Source organism: Anguilla rostrata, chromosome 8 (genome assembly GCF_018555375.3).
Source record: "Anguilla rostrata isolate EN2019 chromosome 8, ASM1855537v3, whole genome shotgun sequence".
NCBI classification, from domain to species: domain Eukaryota; kingdom Metazoa; phylum Chordata; class Actinopteri; order Anguilliformes; family Anguillidae; genus Anguilla; species Anguilla rostrata.
The window spans coordinates 27,603,069-27,619,782 of NC_057940.1; positions in this window are offsets into that span (position 1 = coordinate 27,603,069).

The following is a 16,714-nucleotide window of genomic DNA, read 5'->3' on the forward strand; positions in this document are numbered from 1 at the left end:
ATTTGCACAGAATAAGATATCCATCCATTTGCACAGAATAGGATATCCAGCTATGTGCACAGAATAAGATATCTAACCATGTGCACAGAATAAGATATCCAGCAATGTGCACAGAATAAGATATCTAACCATGTGCACAGAATAGAATATCCAGCAATGTGCACAGAATAAGATATCTAGCCATGTGCACAGAATAAGATATCCAGCCATTTGCACAGAATAGGATATCCAGCCATTTGCCTAGAATAAAATGTATCAGTGGTAACATGATGAAAGATTTAAAATGCACATTCATTGCTCTCTGACAGTGAACTGAAGTGTCATCAATGCATCCTTGCAAACTATCCCTGTAAATCAACATGCTTCGGAAAGTGCATTAATCTTTCTTGTCCATCTAGTAGCCAGTCTTTGGCAGTTAATATTTCGTGAATAGAACCTAGTTGTCAAATTCAACTTTATTAAATTTTTCTTCTCGGATCCCCCCTAGTGATCCCTACATCCCCTTCCCATGTGCTGAGGAGTCAGGTTTAAACCCATAAGCCAGGGTCCTGGGATTTATCATTTTTTCATTATGTTTCAAGAGAAAAGTCTTCAAGCATGGACCACCAGGTCAGGTAAGTGATTTGCCATGTACAAAAGCACCTTACTAGATTGGTCATACAAACTAGTCCATAGGTATCAAGTTTGCAGCAGAAAAAACAATGGTTTCAGGTTGCGAGTGGACAACCAGGACTCGATTTCACTCGGACAGAAGTGCACTTGGAGCGCCCATCATAAGCAGCTGTGTGTCAAGCGCCTATGGGACGAGAGCTGAACATGACGAGCGTCTCCAGGGGCAGCATTACACGGCAATTTCTTCACTTTGAACATTCTGCATATTGTGAATGTCCCCACGCAGTAGAGGGGGAACATTTCTGACGAGCACCATGCCTATTCATACAAGCCTATTGAGAGCTGCTTTCAAAAAAAAAAAAAAAAAGCACAGACAAATTCAAAATAGTCTAGAAAAAAAACTGCCTATTTCAGCAGAGTTTTTGTCTTTTGATGAAAAAAAAAGAAGTGGGAAATGCAAGGGAAACATGAATAGACCATTAAATTAGAAAGTGAACAAGATGTTTTCTGGTTTAGGAACAACACCACGTCGGTCGAGATTACTTTTCGCTTTTTTTCTTGGCCGGTTTTTCTGTCGCTGAAATGCACGCAGGGCAGCCAGAGCCGTGTGTCTGCTTGTAATCCGGTCTTTTTTGGAGCCCCTGCGTTCGATCCGGTCACCCTCCCAGAGACACACCGGCATTACCCTTCCCCCTAACGTGCCTCACAATTGTATCTGACATTTACTCCCTAATTTACTCCCCAATCGAAATTCAGCGGTGGAGACAGGCGGGAGCGTGGGCAGACGAAGCCGCGCGCGGAACAGGAGAGGCCAGTCGCGCGCTCCGGGCCGGAGGAAATGGCGGGCTGTGCGTTCACGCGCGTGCCCGAGCCGAAATGAGATTATGCCGGAATGTGATTAATCACCACGGAAGGACCTGCCCCTCGTTATGAATTTCCCACACTTTACAGAGTGCAAGTCCACCTGAAGCCACGCTAATGTTAGCACTTTCATTGCCACAGACGCGATGATCTAATCTGAAAGCAATTAAACTGTTGGAACACAAAAAATGTGGTACTGTGTATGTGGTCTTAACTCACTTTTTCCTCTGAACACATCCCTCTGTGTGTGTGTATATATGTATATATATATATATATATATATGTGTGTATTATGCATCACTCCCTGACCCTGCTACTTTGTACTGCCAAGACCTTAAGATAACCTGGAGTCATTGTAGCTGCTCAATGAAGGCAATATATCACCCCTCGCTATGAAAGGGCTTCAAAAAACAAGCAGCTAAAAGATTTGCGATTTGCTTAAAGGAATCAACGAGAGAAGATAAACAACCAGGAGGCATATCTCGTCCTCTGGGTAAACCTCATAGAGCTTCTTCCCAGCACCGCAGTAACACATCTACAGCCATTAATATCTCCTAATGCATATCAAAGCCAAATACCAGCCAGGAACACAGAAGCTGAAGCCTGTATTCACACTCTTATCATAGTAGGGTTGGGTGCGCAGACTGAATTTGCCCTATAGTTACAATCAGACCATCTTTACCTTTACATCAGGGAGCTAATAAAGCAAATTCCCCACTTTGAGCTAATCTGTCAAAGCTCACAGTGCAGTCAACAGCTGATCACAGGGCTTCAATGTTCCCACAGTGGTGACCGATACTCTAATGAACCTTCTCTGGTGTACGTGCCCGAGACCGAAACAGGGTTATCATTCACTGCCCGGTCTGGTGTAGAGGACACAGTCACCACACAACCACATACGGCTATCCAAACACAGACGCACGCACGCGTGCATCACTCACAAATTTTAAACGCCGCTTCAAAACATGCATGTACAAACGCCCACACACACACACATACACAAGGACAGACACAGACTCCTGGTAATGCAGACAGGAGCATACATGGGAACCCATAAAAGGGAGAACAGACAAATCACTGAACACACAGCTGCATGTCTGCCCCAGTGATTCACTGGGTAGTGAGACACTAAGCCTCAACAAGAAGACAGCTTTACCACAACAGGCCCTTCAGACTTCACAGAAATGTTATGCGATTCACATTTGAATACTTTAAACTAAACTTGAAATTATGCAGCGTTACAGAAGCTCAAAGATGTAAATCCTTTGGCAATCCTGTTTGGAGCTACAAAATGTCTGCAACTTAAAAAGATTAGTCAAATTACACTCATTTTAATTTTAATAATTTATTGGAATGACTAATTGCATTAATCTAGCCTTATTTTTTTAAACAAGCTCGCAATTTGCAGCTTAATAAAAAGTTAACAGCCAATAATCAAACATGCTGTAAGGAAATCTCATTACAACATTATTTAATTTGTTTATTTGATGTCTGCTTTCTAAAAGGAATAGCATGATAATAAACTGCCTTTGCAACTGACAGGTTGTATAGGCTGGCAACTGCCTGCAAGACATTTCTTACCTTCTCACATTCTCAAAAATGAAAGCTTTATTTTAGTCACAAAGAATGCAGTCTACACTGTGTGAGTCCATTACAAAGAAACTGAACGTTATTGATAAAGCATAACGCTGGATACACAGGCCAAACTGAGCCTTAACAGCAAGCTAAGGATGGTTTCCGCTGCGTCATAAAAGACGCAGCGTCAATTATGGGGTTCAGCCGTTTGTGGGCGTATTTCTAACAGTCTGTGCTAGAAACTTGAACTGGTTTTGGCACTGTTCTTTAATAAAAGTCAATCAGTCATCAGTCAATGTCAAGAGAAATGTGTTAAAATGTGTATTTTATTGTATGCACATTGTATTATTAGCATTATTTTCCTTTTCCTAATGCCACTCTTTCGGAAAAGAGCATAAAGTGTTCTAATGGAAAGTGTGACTGAATGGCTCACATTTAATGCTCACTTTGTTTGCATCTATGAATTGAAAGGGCTCAACTGCTTCTGCAACATCAAGGCGCACACCCTCTTCCATTAACCGGTCAATACATAACTTTGGCGTTCGTATAAGCATTTTACCGTCTGCCTTAATTATAACCACTAAAGCATGATTTCAATGTTTTAAGAACAGAAAAGAAGAAACTCTACTTTCTGTACTTTTCTACATCCAGACAGTTATGTCATGTTAATACCCTAACACAAATCCTTCAATACAATTCTGCCCTGTTGTTCATGATTATACTGCATGAAATGGGTAACAACACCCATGCAGAATCACAATAACGGGGTTATAGGCTACCACTTGTGGCCAGTATGGCCTGTATGTGGTGTGGAGTTGTAGGCTACCAGCGTCTGGAATTCGAAAGGAGAAATACAATACCATCATTTCATAACGAATTTGATCAGCACATGCTCGCTTGATGAAACCACTGCCCTGGCATCATTCCATAACATTCCAGTGATTCTCAGTTGGGTTCAGATACCGTGACAGAAAAGTTCTCTCTCTCTCTCTCTCTCCCACACACACACACACACACACACACACACACACAGAGACAGACACAGATACACACAAATAAAATATAACATCAGTGTAATGAAACCAATGAGTGATTACTCATGCTTTGTCATATGGATCATTGCCATCTTAAAAGTTACCCCTCTCTGCAGGAATGAGGCCTAAGTGTTTTATCACGGGGTGATAACACTGTATAATTAATCAACAGTTACCATTGAGCCTGCCTTCTGAGGTCACGAGTACACCAAAATCACGTGGAAAACCTGGGCCCCCGCACCATTACGCAACCCCAGAACCATTCACTGTAGGAACCTGCTGTGCCATGATTTTTCCCACAATTTCTGTACATACAGATACAATTTCTCTGCCTCCAATTTCTGCGCTCTACACATAATTATAAAGACATATTGAAAGAAATTACCCAGAATGAGTAAAGCAGAAAATTACAAGGTAACATCTCTTTTGATTTCACTCCTTCTGTATATCACATGAGAAAACCAAATGTTTGCCTCTATCCTGAAAAAAGTAGGCTAAGCGGTGGCTGTCAGGTTAGGAGAGGGCACATAATGCAGGAAATGGACCCATTTTCCTCACAGCACAGACGGGGTGAACAATGATAGTAATTAACCAGCTACCATGACATAAAGCCATTAGTAATACAAAAAGAGGTTTTTCATCCCATTTCTCCAAGCCAGAAAAACAAACACAGACTGTGCATTTCTGAGCTGTGTATTGGGCATTAGTGCTCCTTCAGCACACTAAGCCCACACAAGTGCACTCCATGAAGGGTGAAAGGAGGCCAGGCTGCTAGCAAGTAGATCTCTAAGAACAATCCTGCTGTTGCATTGCATGAACACTGTAATCAGTGCTGAGGTGATCTAGGGGTACAGGATGCACTCTAACACCTGGTGGCCCAGTCTTTACTCTCAAGTACACAGCCACAGGCATCATCTCCCAGTAAGTGGCACCATGGAGATCCGTATCTGCATTTCTGGTCCAAACATCAGAGCGGAAATTGCTAAAGCTGATTCACGCAGAACCCATGCTGGATGGATGCAGTGCTTCTTCACCCAAAAGCGTAGGGGTGCCAAAGGAGGGCCGAACCAGCCAGCCATCTTGTAAAACGGAGAGATGCTGGACCTCTGTGTGATAAACAGAGCCGTAAATTGTGGTATCGATCTGCTGGCTAGCTGTTGCCATCTCACAGGAGGAGGTAGGTCCAGAGGGGGAGACTGTGTTTGTTCATTTTAATGAAAAAAAAAGGAGCCTGCACAAATCTTGTAGAAAAAAGGAATCCTTTCTGAGGTAACCAGCAGCCATAACAAGAGACAATACAGCTCTGGGCCCAGGGACAGGGACTGAAACACATGAACTGGATCAAAGAGACCAAACTATAGGAACTAAACAACCTACTCTGTTTCTCTTCCATTATTTCAATGTTTTACACCTTTGATCAGTGACCAGACCCAAAGTAGCATGTGCCCACTTCATTCTATATGCTAATTGATTTGAAAGCCACCCTCATTTCACACATCATGATCAGTGGCTACCTCTTGGTGTCACTTTTATTCCTTAAGCCCTAATCACCTCACACGTCATATTGTGATTATGATAGATCCTAGAAACCTATGGAGCAGGCAAATAAAATTGGCTTCCGTTACACATAAAAATACATTTCATCATGTTTCAGTGGCTAGGGGGTAAGTCTTAACCATATATGCGACTCCCCATCGTACAGGCCTGTCTCACTGTTTACTGTCCAATTGCCCATATCAATTTACCTACTTCTATCTCCTTCAGAACAAGTGGGCTTGCCTATCTTCAAAGGGGGTTGAACATCAAAGGGGTTGATCAAAAACCGCATGATTAAAGAAAAGACTAGTCATTTAGAAAGTGAAAACCTCAAATAAATAAGGAGGGAACGTGTTCCCTGGACATGATGTGTGAATGCTTAGATTGTGTAGTTCATAACTGCATTCAAATAGATCATGATGAAGATTACGGTCGAAAAAAAAACTAATTGAAATACAGTACGTTGGCAGCTAATCAATCAAACAATTATCTGCAGGTGTTGTATGCACTTAAAAAAGTTTAAGAAACTTAAAAAATGTTCTAGTCAAGAATGCTGTTTGAGTTGCACAGGGGATATTAAAATACACACAAACAAGTGCCTGGAAAACAAAGGGTATTGGAGCTGCAGAACAAACTGTGGCCCGTTAGGTATACTAAGAGGAGCCTTGGTAATGACTTCAACAATTAGGCCTGACATCAGCACTTTGTACACTATCCAACAGGTCTGAATGCATTTCATATTGCAACAAATTTGATCAGCACAGGTTGGTGAGATTGCTAGATGCTACTCAAATTCTTAAGCTTGGTTATATCTAGAATCTAGGACTGTATTTTCTGGACCAACATGCAAATTCATTGTGACTGCAGTAATCCTGACAGATAATGTGGCATGATAGGTATTCTGGTAGATATTATTATACAGCAAGGATACTCAAATCTGTCCCTAGATGTTAGTAATAGTGCTGGTTTTCTCTTCGGTCTGACAAGTCCATTGTCCAATAATGTCACTGATTGGCAGGATATTATACTCACCTGGTGCTTCAGGTTTAAATCAGTCCATGATTAGAGGGGAGGAATGAGAATCAGCAATACTACCAGCACCAAGGGCCAGATTTGAGTATCCCTGCTTTATAAGCTTGCCCAATTGCATCATCGCTGTCTGAAGTAGACCGAACTAGCCAAAATGGGTCACTGCAAATTGCAATCAATGCAAGTAGCTATAGCAAGTATTGATTGCTCATTGTGTGCCTATAGTAAGCCTACATCTTACACAATTTTTTTTCAGTTTTCAGAGTGCTGCCCTGCAGTAAACAGACACCCATGCTCCTTTCTCCCTCACACTGCCCTGCCAAAAAGTACACATCAGCTGACAAAACCCCACAAAGAAAATGCAAATTTCAGCTGAGCAAAAGGCTGCTCCTAATTATAGGACCACTTATTTTCAGCATTGCAGAAACAGGGCTTCTAAATGACCAGACCAAGTGTGGAGGAGTCTACGGTGGGCAAGGAGGGATGTATCCATTTCTGGATTTCATGCCAACATCTGCTCTTAATGAATTAGCCCAGCTATTTACACGATCTGACGTTTCCCAATATCAATCATTTTACTGTTTTCAATTTAGCAGAATGTGCCCCCACATGCACACACTTTGGCTGCAGTGCTTCTTGTGCAGGTGTAGCCGTGGCATAGCACTGAACAGTACAGGGCTTAAAGAGCATGAGTGCCAGTGAGAACGGTTCACTTCGATATGGAGGTTCCTCCATAAACAGACCCTAGATAAGCTAGGCCTGGCCAGGATGCTCAATCCTGCGATTTTCCACAAGTGAAAATCAGGTGAGTCGACTATGGGCTCTCATCTACTCAACTTTTCCACAGTACAGATGACTGCTAGTAAACCTTAAGGTTGTCTCCAAGACAGACAGGCTATCAAGACAACCCTGGTGGGGATGCAGCTGAGGGAAAAGTGCATGTCATTTCACTGCCCATACATCTATTAAATCCTGTACAATACATCACACAGAGGAACTGACAAACAGTGACCGGCATGCAATTCAAATCAGACTCCTACTTTAGAATTCACCCAGCTAAACCAATTTAAAACATACTTTCCTGGCTAATAGAAAGATACAGACTGTTGTTCGAGCAGGTTTTTGATTTGAACAGACAGCGCTGCACGGCAACTGGTCTATGACGAGGTCACAGCTGCCAGCTCTACCTTCCAGTCCCATTACCAGAACAATGGCTAATAATATATGACCGCAGACTCGGGGCAACCATGGCTGCACCATTCCAGACAACCCACTTATCAGGACATTTACTCCCAGCCTGCTTTTCTTTGCATTTCATCCACCCTGTCATTTACATAAGCACAAATTCTCATAACCTTTGAATGCTTTGATGCCCTGTAGATTCCCGCCCCTAATGGAAAAGCTCCCACTGCCCTGCCAAGGAGTAAACATCTGCTGACAAAACCCGGAAAATACAACAATGCAAATGTCAGCTGTGCAAAAGGCTGCTCCTAATTTTAGGACCACTTCTTTTCGGAATTGCAGAAGCAGTGCTTCCGAATGACCGGACCAAGTGTGGAGGAGTCAAGGTTAGACGAAGAAGGATGTATCCATTTTTGGATTTCATGCAAGCATCAGTTCTTAATTAATTAGCCCAGCCATTTACATGAGCTGACATTTCAGACTTTCCCTTTATCAATCATTTCACTGTGGTTTAATCTGCAGAGTGAACTGACATTGGTGTGCGTAGTTAATTAGCAATTGGAAACAAAAACATGCATATCCTCCAAAAATAGAGTCGCCCAACCCAGAACAGTCAAATAACTGACATCACAAGAAACCTTAGGCAAGCATGGCCACTCCCTTCAAAAAAAAAAAAACAAACCAGCGCTTGTCAACTGGGCAGAGAATAATGAAAAGGCAAGCAGCCTTAAATGAACTGCTTTGTCCCTACAGAACCCTGCAGAGCATTGTGTGTCTGTCAAAGCCAAAAAAGTTTTCAATTTAGCAGAATGTGCAGCCACCCCCTATGGAGAGCTTTCACTTTGGGCCCTGTCAGTAAACGATGTGACAGAAAGTATTGCTATATCAAAGGAAATGTCTAAAAGAAGCATAAGCCCTGTAAGTCACTTTATTTCTGCAAGTTGCACACAGATCAGACACTTCTGTTGAAGTTTCTGACTGACTCCATGTTGGAAAAGACACAAGATCCATTGCATTAGTAGAAAGCCCCATTAATACGACCTCAGGTGTGCACCTGACAAGGCCTGATGCTGGAAACAGGGAACCTACAGTAAGGAGCACAGTGAGAGCCATCAGTGAGAAAAGTTTTACATGTCAAAGTCATCTGTGAGTAATCATTTAAAACCACCGTGAAAACTAACAAATAGAATATAGAATAATCTATGATGACATATACCGGATAGTAATTAATGCCAGGATCAAGCCTCTATGTCACAATGTTTACGCAAGTCAGAGATGGACATTTTATTATGCGTGTACTGACAAATAAAAACTGACCCGTTCCAATGATGTGACGTCCAGTAAAAAGCTCTAGATCACAGTCAACATGATTCTAAAATCAGTGTGTTTCACCTCTATTTTCTTAACCTGACATCAGAAATACTTAGAGCTTTTACATGAACTCTCATGCCACATACTTCTGACGTTTTCCCTAATGAAGGCAAAAGCACATTGTTCACGTGTAATTTGTACATTTAATCCTAATTTTGCACTGTTTATTTTTGAAGGACCAAGAGCGAATAAGCCCACTAGGGCAGCAGCCACCTTGCGGCAGTAGAAGGGTCTTGAATCAGTAGGGCGGGGCTCCTTGCATGAGAAGACGGCCATCGTTTCTGAAATAGATGCCAAGTCACGATAGGACGCAGTCAGTAGAAGACCAACCAGAGCAGCACTCGCAGGATGAATTAAACTGTAAGCCCTCGCTTTCACCTTTCACAGAACCACACTGTCAGGGTTACTCCTCTGCCACGGGTTCTAATGGCCTGCAGAGACAAACAGTACAGACGTCTGTAACTGCTGAGTTTCTGCAGACTCACCATTTATACCCATTTTCTCTAATTAGACCAGGACACCAGCATCCCTGCAGGTCTCGAAATACATCTTTAAAGGTTTGCTGCCACTCAGTTTCTTGCCAGGCAATAATGGAATGTGCGCATGGGGATGGGTGGGGACAGGCCCTCACCTTCTCCTCCTGCTTCTATAACAGCATTAAACTTCATTTAAATTTTTTAAATGAAGCAGTTAAGGGTGATATCAATTCCCACAAATTAGGTGTGTACATATCTCCATGAAATGATAAGAGAATGAGGCTGAAAAAAAATTCATGTGATTTTCTTAAGTTGAAGACATATCACCAGCCTACATTTATAACCATTATTTGATTTATTTTTAAGGTATGGATAATTGCTTTTGGTTGCCCTTGTAATCTTACAAAATGAATGAGATTCTTATCCTTATGTTACCCCAGAGATACAGACATCTGGAAATTATGTTTCTGTAAAAGAAACAATATAAGGGGAAGGAACTCCTCAGTTCAAGAGAGAATAAGATGGACTCCGATCTCATGTAAATTACCCTTTTGCCAAAATAATCCAAGACTCCAGGCTTGTGCCAAAGCTCCAGTGTTGCATTGGTTCTCCCTATTATGATTGTACAAAGAGTTTTATACTGTATATATTCATGGATGACAAACTGACCACTGGTTCTGGAATAAAATGAACAGAGATTTCCAAGACCATAACTGGGTTGAGGGCATAAAAATAAACCATAAATTATATTAGATATGTATGCCTCATTTTTCTCTTATGGGAAGATGGCTTTGTCTTCTTTGGCCTTTGCCTCAGACCCAATTAGAAGTGATTTGACAGCACTGTTCTAAAGAACATGCATCTCATTGATGTGTCTGTTCCATAGACTCCCTGATCAAGCTGCTGCAACAGCAAAACATTAAAAATAAAAAAACAGTGAAATTTGACCTTTCTAAATATCTGTGCAGCTCCGTACAAAAGCTATAATTGAACACATTCACACCCATGCCTTTTTTGACATTACAATTTTTTTGTCTGATTGGGATGGTGCCATTTTGAAATTTGATAATAGAAATGTGGAAATAATACCTCTCAGTCATCTACATTTCTTTAATTGTACCCTGTTATTTCACAATAAGCTCTGATCCTGCAGTCTATTTGAGTGTTAAGAGAGCTCCCCTTACAAAGGGGAACTAAACACTACTGGCTTAACATTTATTTTTTCTTTACAGCAATTAAGCTCAGTGGAATTCTCAAGAGGCTTCATGTAAAGGCCAAATCTCACAAAAGATTTGAAGGTAATTGGCTCTGCAATTCTCCAGAAAGCCTTCTAAAGTGTATTTATTCTTCTCTAGTAAGACGAACCATGTTTATTTGCTCATATTCCTAAAAGTGTCTTATAAAATTACTTGATGCCATGTGCCACAGTCCCACTGTGCAGCTTTGCATAGTCAGTCCACCACGGTCAAAGTGACCTGTTCCATGTCATTAAAGAGAGAAAAATAACATGCAACACAAGGCATAGCATGCATTACCGATCATCAGATCTCTCTCTTCTGTGCTTCCGCCTGCTTCTCATTGGGGTTTTATGTGACATCCTTAACAACAGTCCTTCGAGAGCCAGTGCTCTCATTAGCTCCACTCTCTGAAGGCAGCCAACAGCAGGTGACAGTATTTTATTTTATTTTTTATTTTTTTGGGGGAGTCGGGGGGTGGGGGGGTCTTGGTCATTGTAGTAGCCTGACATCATGTCCTTTAAAGAGACCTCAAAGCTGCCAAAATTCTAGCAATTTAAATGGAAAGATGTGTGAGCAAAGTTGTATGATACTAACTGGTGGAATAAGTTCCCCTAGGACAACTGTCTACCGTCTGTCAAACATTTCAAACCAATAATCATTTAGAAAACAACACTTGAATGCCCAAGGAAGATCCAATTAGGGACAATTTTCTCACATTCTCTTGGCTCTAAAATGACTGTTACATCAGCAACGGAATGCAGGTGCAGTTGCTCCGCTGTCAAACACATATCAAAGTAGACTTTGCGGCTGGATGCCAACTCTCAGCTTTTAGCTCAAGAACACACATGCGTCCTCGTCACAGTTAGTTCTTCCTCAGCAGAAATGCTGCAGATAGACCAAAATGTTTGTTATGGTCAGTTTCCTTTGCCAAAAGGCCAGTTTGAGGTTGGTGACTGACATGCAAACAAGCAGAAAATCTTGTGCAAACATGAATTATCTGTGACGATCACACACTTGAAACTCGACTTCACATTTTTCCAAGAGATGGACACTCATTTCTAATCCTTGATTAACTGTTGGTGGCACGGACAAGCAAACCAAATTTCTAGCTAAGAAACTTTTCTATCTAAACTTGCCGTAGTCTGCACTTTGAGACAGTGCTGGCATTCATTCTTCTGTATTTAATTTAGGAAGCCAACATTTCTGAACAGTCATGCATATTCATTTGCACCTGTCTCAGCCGACATGTCACCTGCCTTACAGGACTAAGAGGTGGCAGGCCAATAACAGCACTGAAGGTGCTAGCCTCATAAACATTAACTTCAGAGCACTCTGGCACCGCTGAGCAAACACACTTCTGCTGAGGTTCCTGTTGCCTTGGGCCTGTGTTCTCTCACTGTGGCAGGTAGATCAGGTGTACTGGCTAGCGCCCAAGTAGGACAAATGAATCTATATTGATTGCAAGGTCCCACGGCATGGTTTCAGAGGAGCAGCCTCGCGCTTTGTATATGCTATGAATGTGTTTGTCACCAGTGAAGTCCCTCCTGGACACCCAAAGCCCTGTGGGTCTCTCAATTCTCTTTAAATCACAACAGACTAACGATCTGTAATCAATAGTCATTCCTGCCAACACAGACGACCATTGATCCCTTTCAGTAACTGAAGGCACAGATTTGGAGGGGTAATCAGCACACTGTCAACCCCTTTGCCTCCTCCTCCTGTTGGGAAGGTCCCTGCAATAATGGGCTTTCCATGCATCTCAATCGAAATGACAGCAAACATAAACTAAACTGCCCCCACACAGAAACAACAGCCTGTTTGAGAAGGCTTGATTCTAATCCTATCTGCTAAGTAATTAACTAAAAAAAAAAAAATCAGAAAATTCGTTTTCATCAGCAGAGCCAGGGCACTGGAACAGTCTGCGATGCAGAGCCAGGACATTGAGTTGGTCTGGAAGGTAGTAAAAGTCATTTCTCTCTAAACTCCTTTCACTGAAAATTTCTCCCTCCAGTGACTTTAATGGATGAGATTTTTTACGCTGGTCTACGCGTCATAACTTTGAGAACCTTGCCATCAGAAGTTATCCCCATACAACAGCAGAAACATTCCACACCACACGGATACATATGCTATTTAAAACTATCGTAGATCAAGCAGTGGTATTTGGATGCACACACAACGCAGTCAAAAGATATCACACACATTTTTTCTCAATTATTGTGGCGAACTCATTTTGATAGCAATTATTTGGTGCTGATGAACTCCCACAAAATATCAGATTGAAATATTGTTTACAACATTACAATTTCAATATTAAAATTTACTGTTACAGAAGGATACAATTTACCTTTAAATGTGTAGTTTTTTCAAAATTATGGCTATTTGGTCAACCCCAACATACTGACTAAGAATGATAGCGCTCCCAGACAAGACAACCGTCTAGTGATGTCGATCGTGTTTCGACTCCTCCTACCGCACATCTATCTGCAACCTGGCAGTCCAGCGGGAAACACAAGTTTTACGGAAGGGAGACCAACGGAGCTCTCATTCTAAGTTAGACTGCCTTGACCGACATTCAGTGATTTTGCGTCATCGAAAGGTGGATTTCGTTGTTTAGTAGTTGTTAAGGAAAATTACAAGTCGGGCGCACCAAAGGTAAGCAATATATATATATATATATATATATATATATATATATATATATATATATATTTATGTGTGTGTGTGTGTGTGTGTGTGTGTGTCGTTAGATGTATTATATTAACGGTAATACCAGTAAATAAGTTTCAACAACGCAGCTTTCTCCAATGCTCCAACTACAATTCAATTAATGTTTTGCAGTGTTTTAGATTTATTTTATCCCTCAGTAATATCTTAATAGTAAAGTATGTGCCTTATAGGCGTTGGGCTACCATTGTTAACCATGATCTATTGCTGGGTACTATTAACCCAAATTAAAATAATTCCGAAACTGTGTTGTGCATTTTTCATTGCGTAGCCTACTTGACGCGGAAAATTATATAATTCTACTTGTAATCTTTAACCCTATCACACTGCAGGTATATTGATTTTACATTAGGACATCAATTAAGTATTTCCAAGGCACCATTAATTGCCTAAACTTAACAGAGTCTTCGTACGTTTCCAGTTTCTGTACAGTCCCTACTGTACAGCCTGAAGTATTTATGTTTTCAATAAAAATACACATCACAAGTACAGATTTCGTCATGACACGAGTCGAAGACAAAAGTACAGCAACCCGCTTAAATGAAAACCGCAAAGGAATGGCGCGTGACTTTGTGACCTTACCCAATATTAAAACTTATCATAAGCGTCAGATAAAGAGACAATTCTCAAGCGGTTTTGGTATTACAGCATCTTAACGACCGAAACAGCACGATATTTTAGACCGGTGCTCAATTACTATTACATTTACATGTACATGAAGCTAGATATTACATTGAAAGAGCGTTGCAATTTGTAACTGGAAAGCCAATGTTTAGTGGCCGTTTAAGAAAACAACAGGCAGCCTGTATCACCAAGGACAGTAATTTCAAATACTTCTATATGCCATATACCGTGGGATATTTTGAAATTCTCCGTCTCTTATGCAATTTACAGAGACTCAAACCCGCATAATTTATGAGAACGGACAACAATGCACGTCATTGTGGAGAGAAATAATATACCAGCCTGTTGCAAAAACTAAGTGATAACTTACAAAAAGACAAATGTCGCAAATTAAAATCGGGTAAAATACTTTATCAGTTATACTCTATCTTGTCGAATCGGATCCCCTACTGCCAGTCTTGATAAGCCGACTAGCCGACATCATATATCCTAGCATGTTTTGCTTAAATCTATAACGTAGCTATACTCGCCTTTATGCAGCGACGCGGTGGTAAAAGCAGATTTCATCAGATAATGGAAGACCTAAAACTACTCTGCGTATTCTTCAGAACGGAACCTTTTCTTCATTTCTTCAAAAACTGTTATAATTTGAGTTTTAAAATAATTAGAATTTGCGAAATAACATATTTCATCTGCATTTAATAAAAGCAAATTGCGAGAGAACGGTAAAGCACTGGGGTGAATAACTCCTAATATAAGTTGAATGTCACAAGTAACACCGTTACGCTCTAAAACACAAACTATTCTCATTCTAACCCAATTTCGTTCCATTTGGTAGAGCATTCATTCCACATTTCGGCTACATCGCGGGAGCTGCCTAAATTAATATACTTAATTAAATTAAGTATAATGAAAAGACACTCTCATTCCCTGAAAATATTTTTTAGAACAGAACTTTAACCATTTACAACTTCTCATTAGATTTACTGCAAAAAAAAAAATCTCATTCAAGATTTATCTACTGCAGGCACTGACTAGCATGGTCTAAATGAAAGTAAATTGCAAAATCCACCCAATTTGGTAGTAGTTTAGAGATGTGACAAGATGTAATCATGCCAGTGCTTGATATTACTGTTAAAATGTTTTATTAAGGTACAAGATCCAACACAATAATATCAGAAAGTGGTCTCTTCACCTGGAAATAGATGGTAGAGTGCACTGGACAGTGTACTGATATGTACTGCGCACACAAGGGCCACATTAGAGTGTGTTCAGCATACAAAACAGGTATTTTGGATTTAGTCTGAAGCCACTGCGGGAGTGTAAAATACAGGTTGGGAAATGTGTTGGCACTGTTCGTGATGTACTGTCCTTCATGACGTCGCAGCATATTACTTCTGAAAGGTTTAAATTTGCTCCGGTTGTGATGTACCGCCTGTGATTTATAGAGTACATGCACATCACAAGAAGTAAGGAACAAATTGAGGAAGATTGTTGGTTTATACGATGTCACATGTGCCACAAATAAGGTAGAAACAATAGTCCTAGAGCAAAGAAAAGATCTGGACGGTTGACTACAGCTAGAGGTGACATGAGGAGTTTGTGCAACAGCTGCCTGAGGCTCCTGTGCACATCCATTTTATGATGCAGTCATTTTCATCACAGAAGAAGTGCTTTTACATTAGAGTGCAAGTCGACGCGTGCCTTTAGTCACTTAATGACAGTAATTCAGGTTCCAATCCTGGACTTGATGATGTTGTTGCGCCCTTCAGGAAGCTTACCCCCTCCACCCTCATAAGCCCGTTTATTCCTCAGGGTCCTAATGGAGTAGTTACAGCTTTCATTTGCAGCATAGTTACTTCTGATTTTAACAGCTCACTCACTCTGAAGTGCCATGCTGCTGGTTTCTTTAGCTGCTGATATGGAGAGCATCCGTGTATCACAATAAGCAAGAAACAAATTCAGGAAGACTGTGATTATACAAGTCACATACCACATACCACAAATAAGGTGGAAATGATAGCCCAGGACTGGTTTCCTGTGCTTACTCTTGTGAAAAATGGTCAAGTGGTTCCAATTTGGCACCAGACATTAGCTTGAGTCAGAAGCATCTTCTTTTGTTGCAAGGGGACAGTAATTGGCTTTAGTTTCAAATCACAGTTAGTGTACTCCTACAGTTCCTTCAAGTAGGGAACTGTGCTCAATGCTCTTCTGTAAATATTCAGCCGTTTAAATGAACATTTTAATTGTAACACTAATTACTCCTGGACAGAGGCATCAGCTAAGTAAATAAAATTAATTTACATTCTGTTCGGGCATAATAGATATAATCAGGGCTTGTGACAGACTGTAGCTGCTATGAGAAGCACACAGTGCATCAGTTTGAACTGTACTGTGCATCAAGCCTTATAAGGGTGGCTACAAGGTGCGATTGATAGCAAAGATAGCC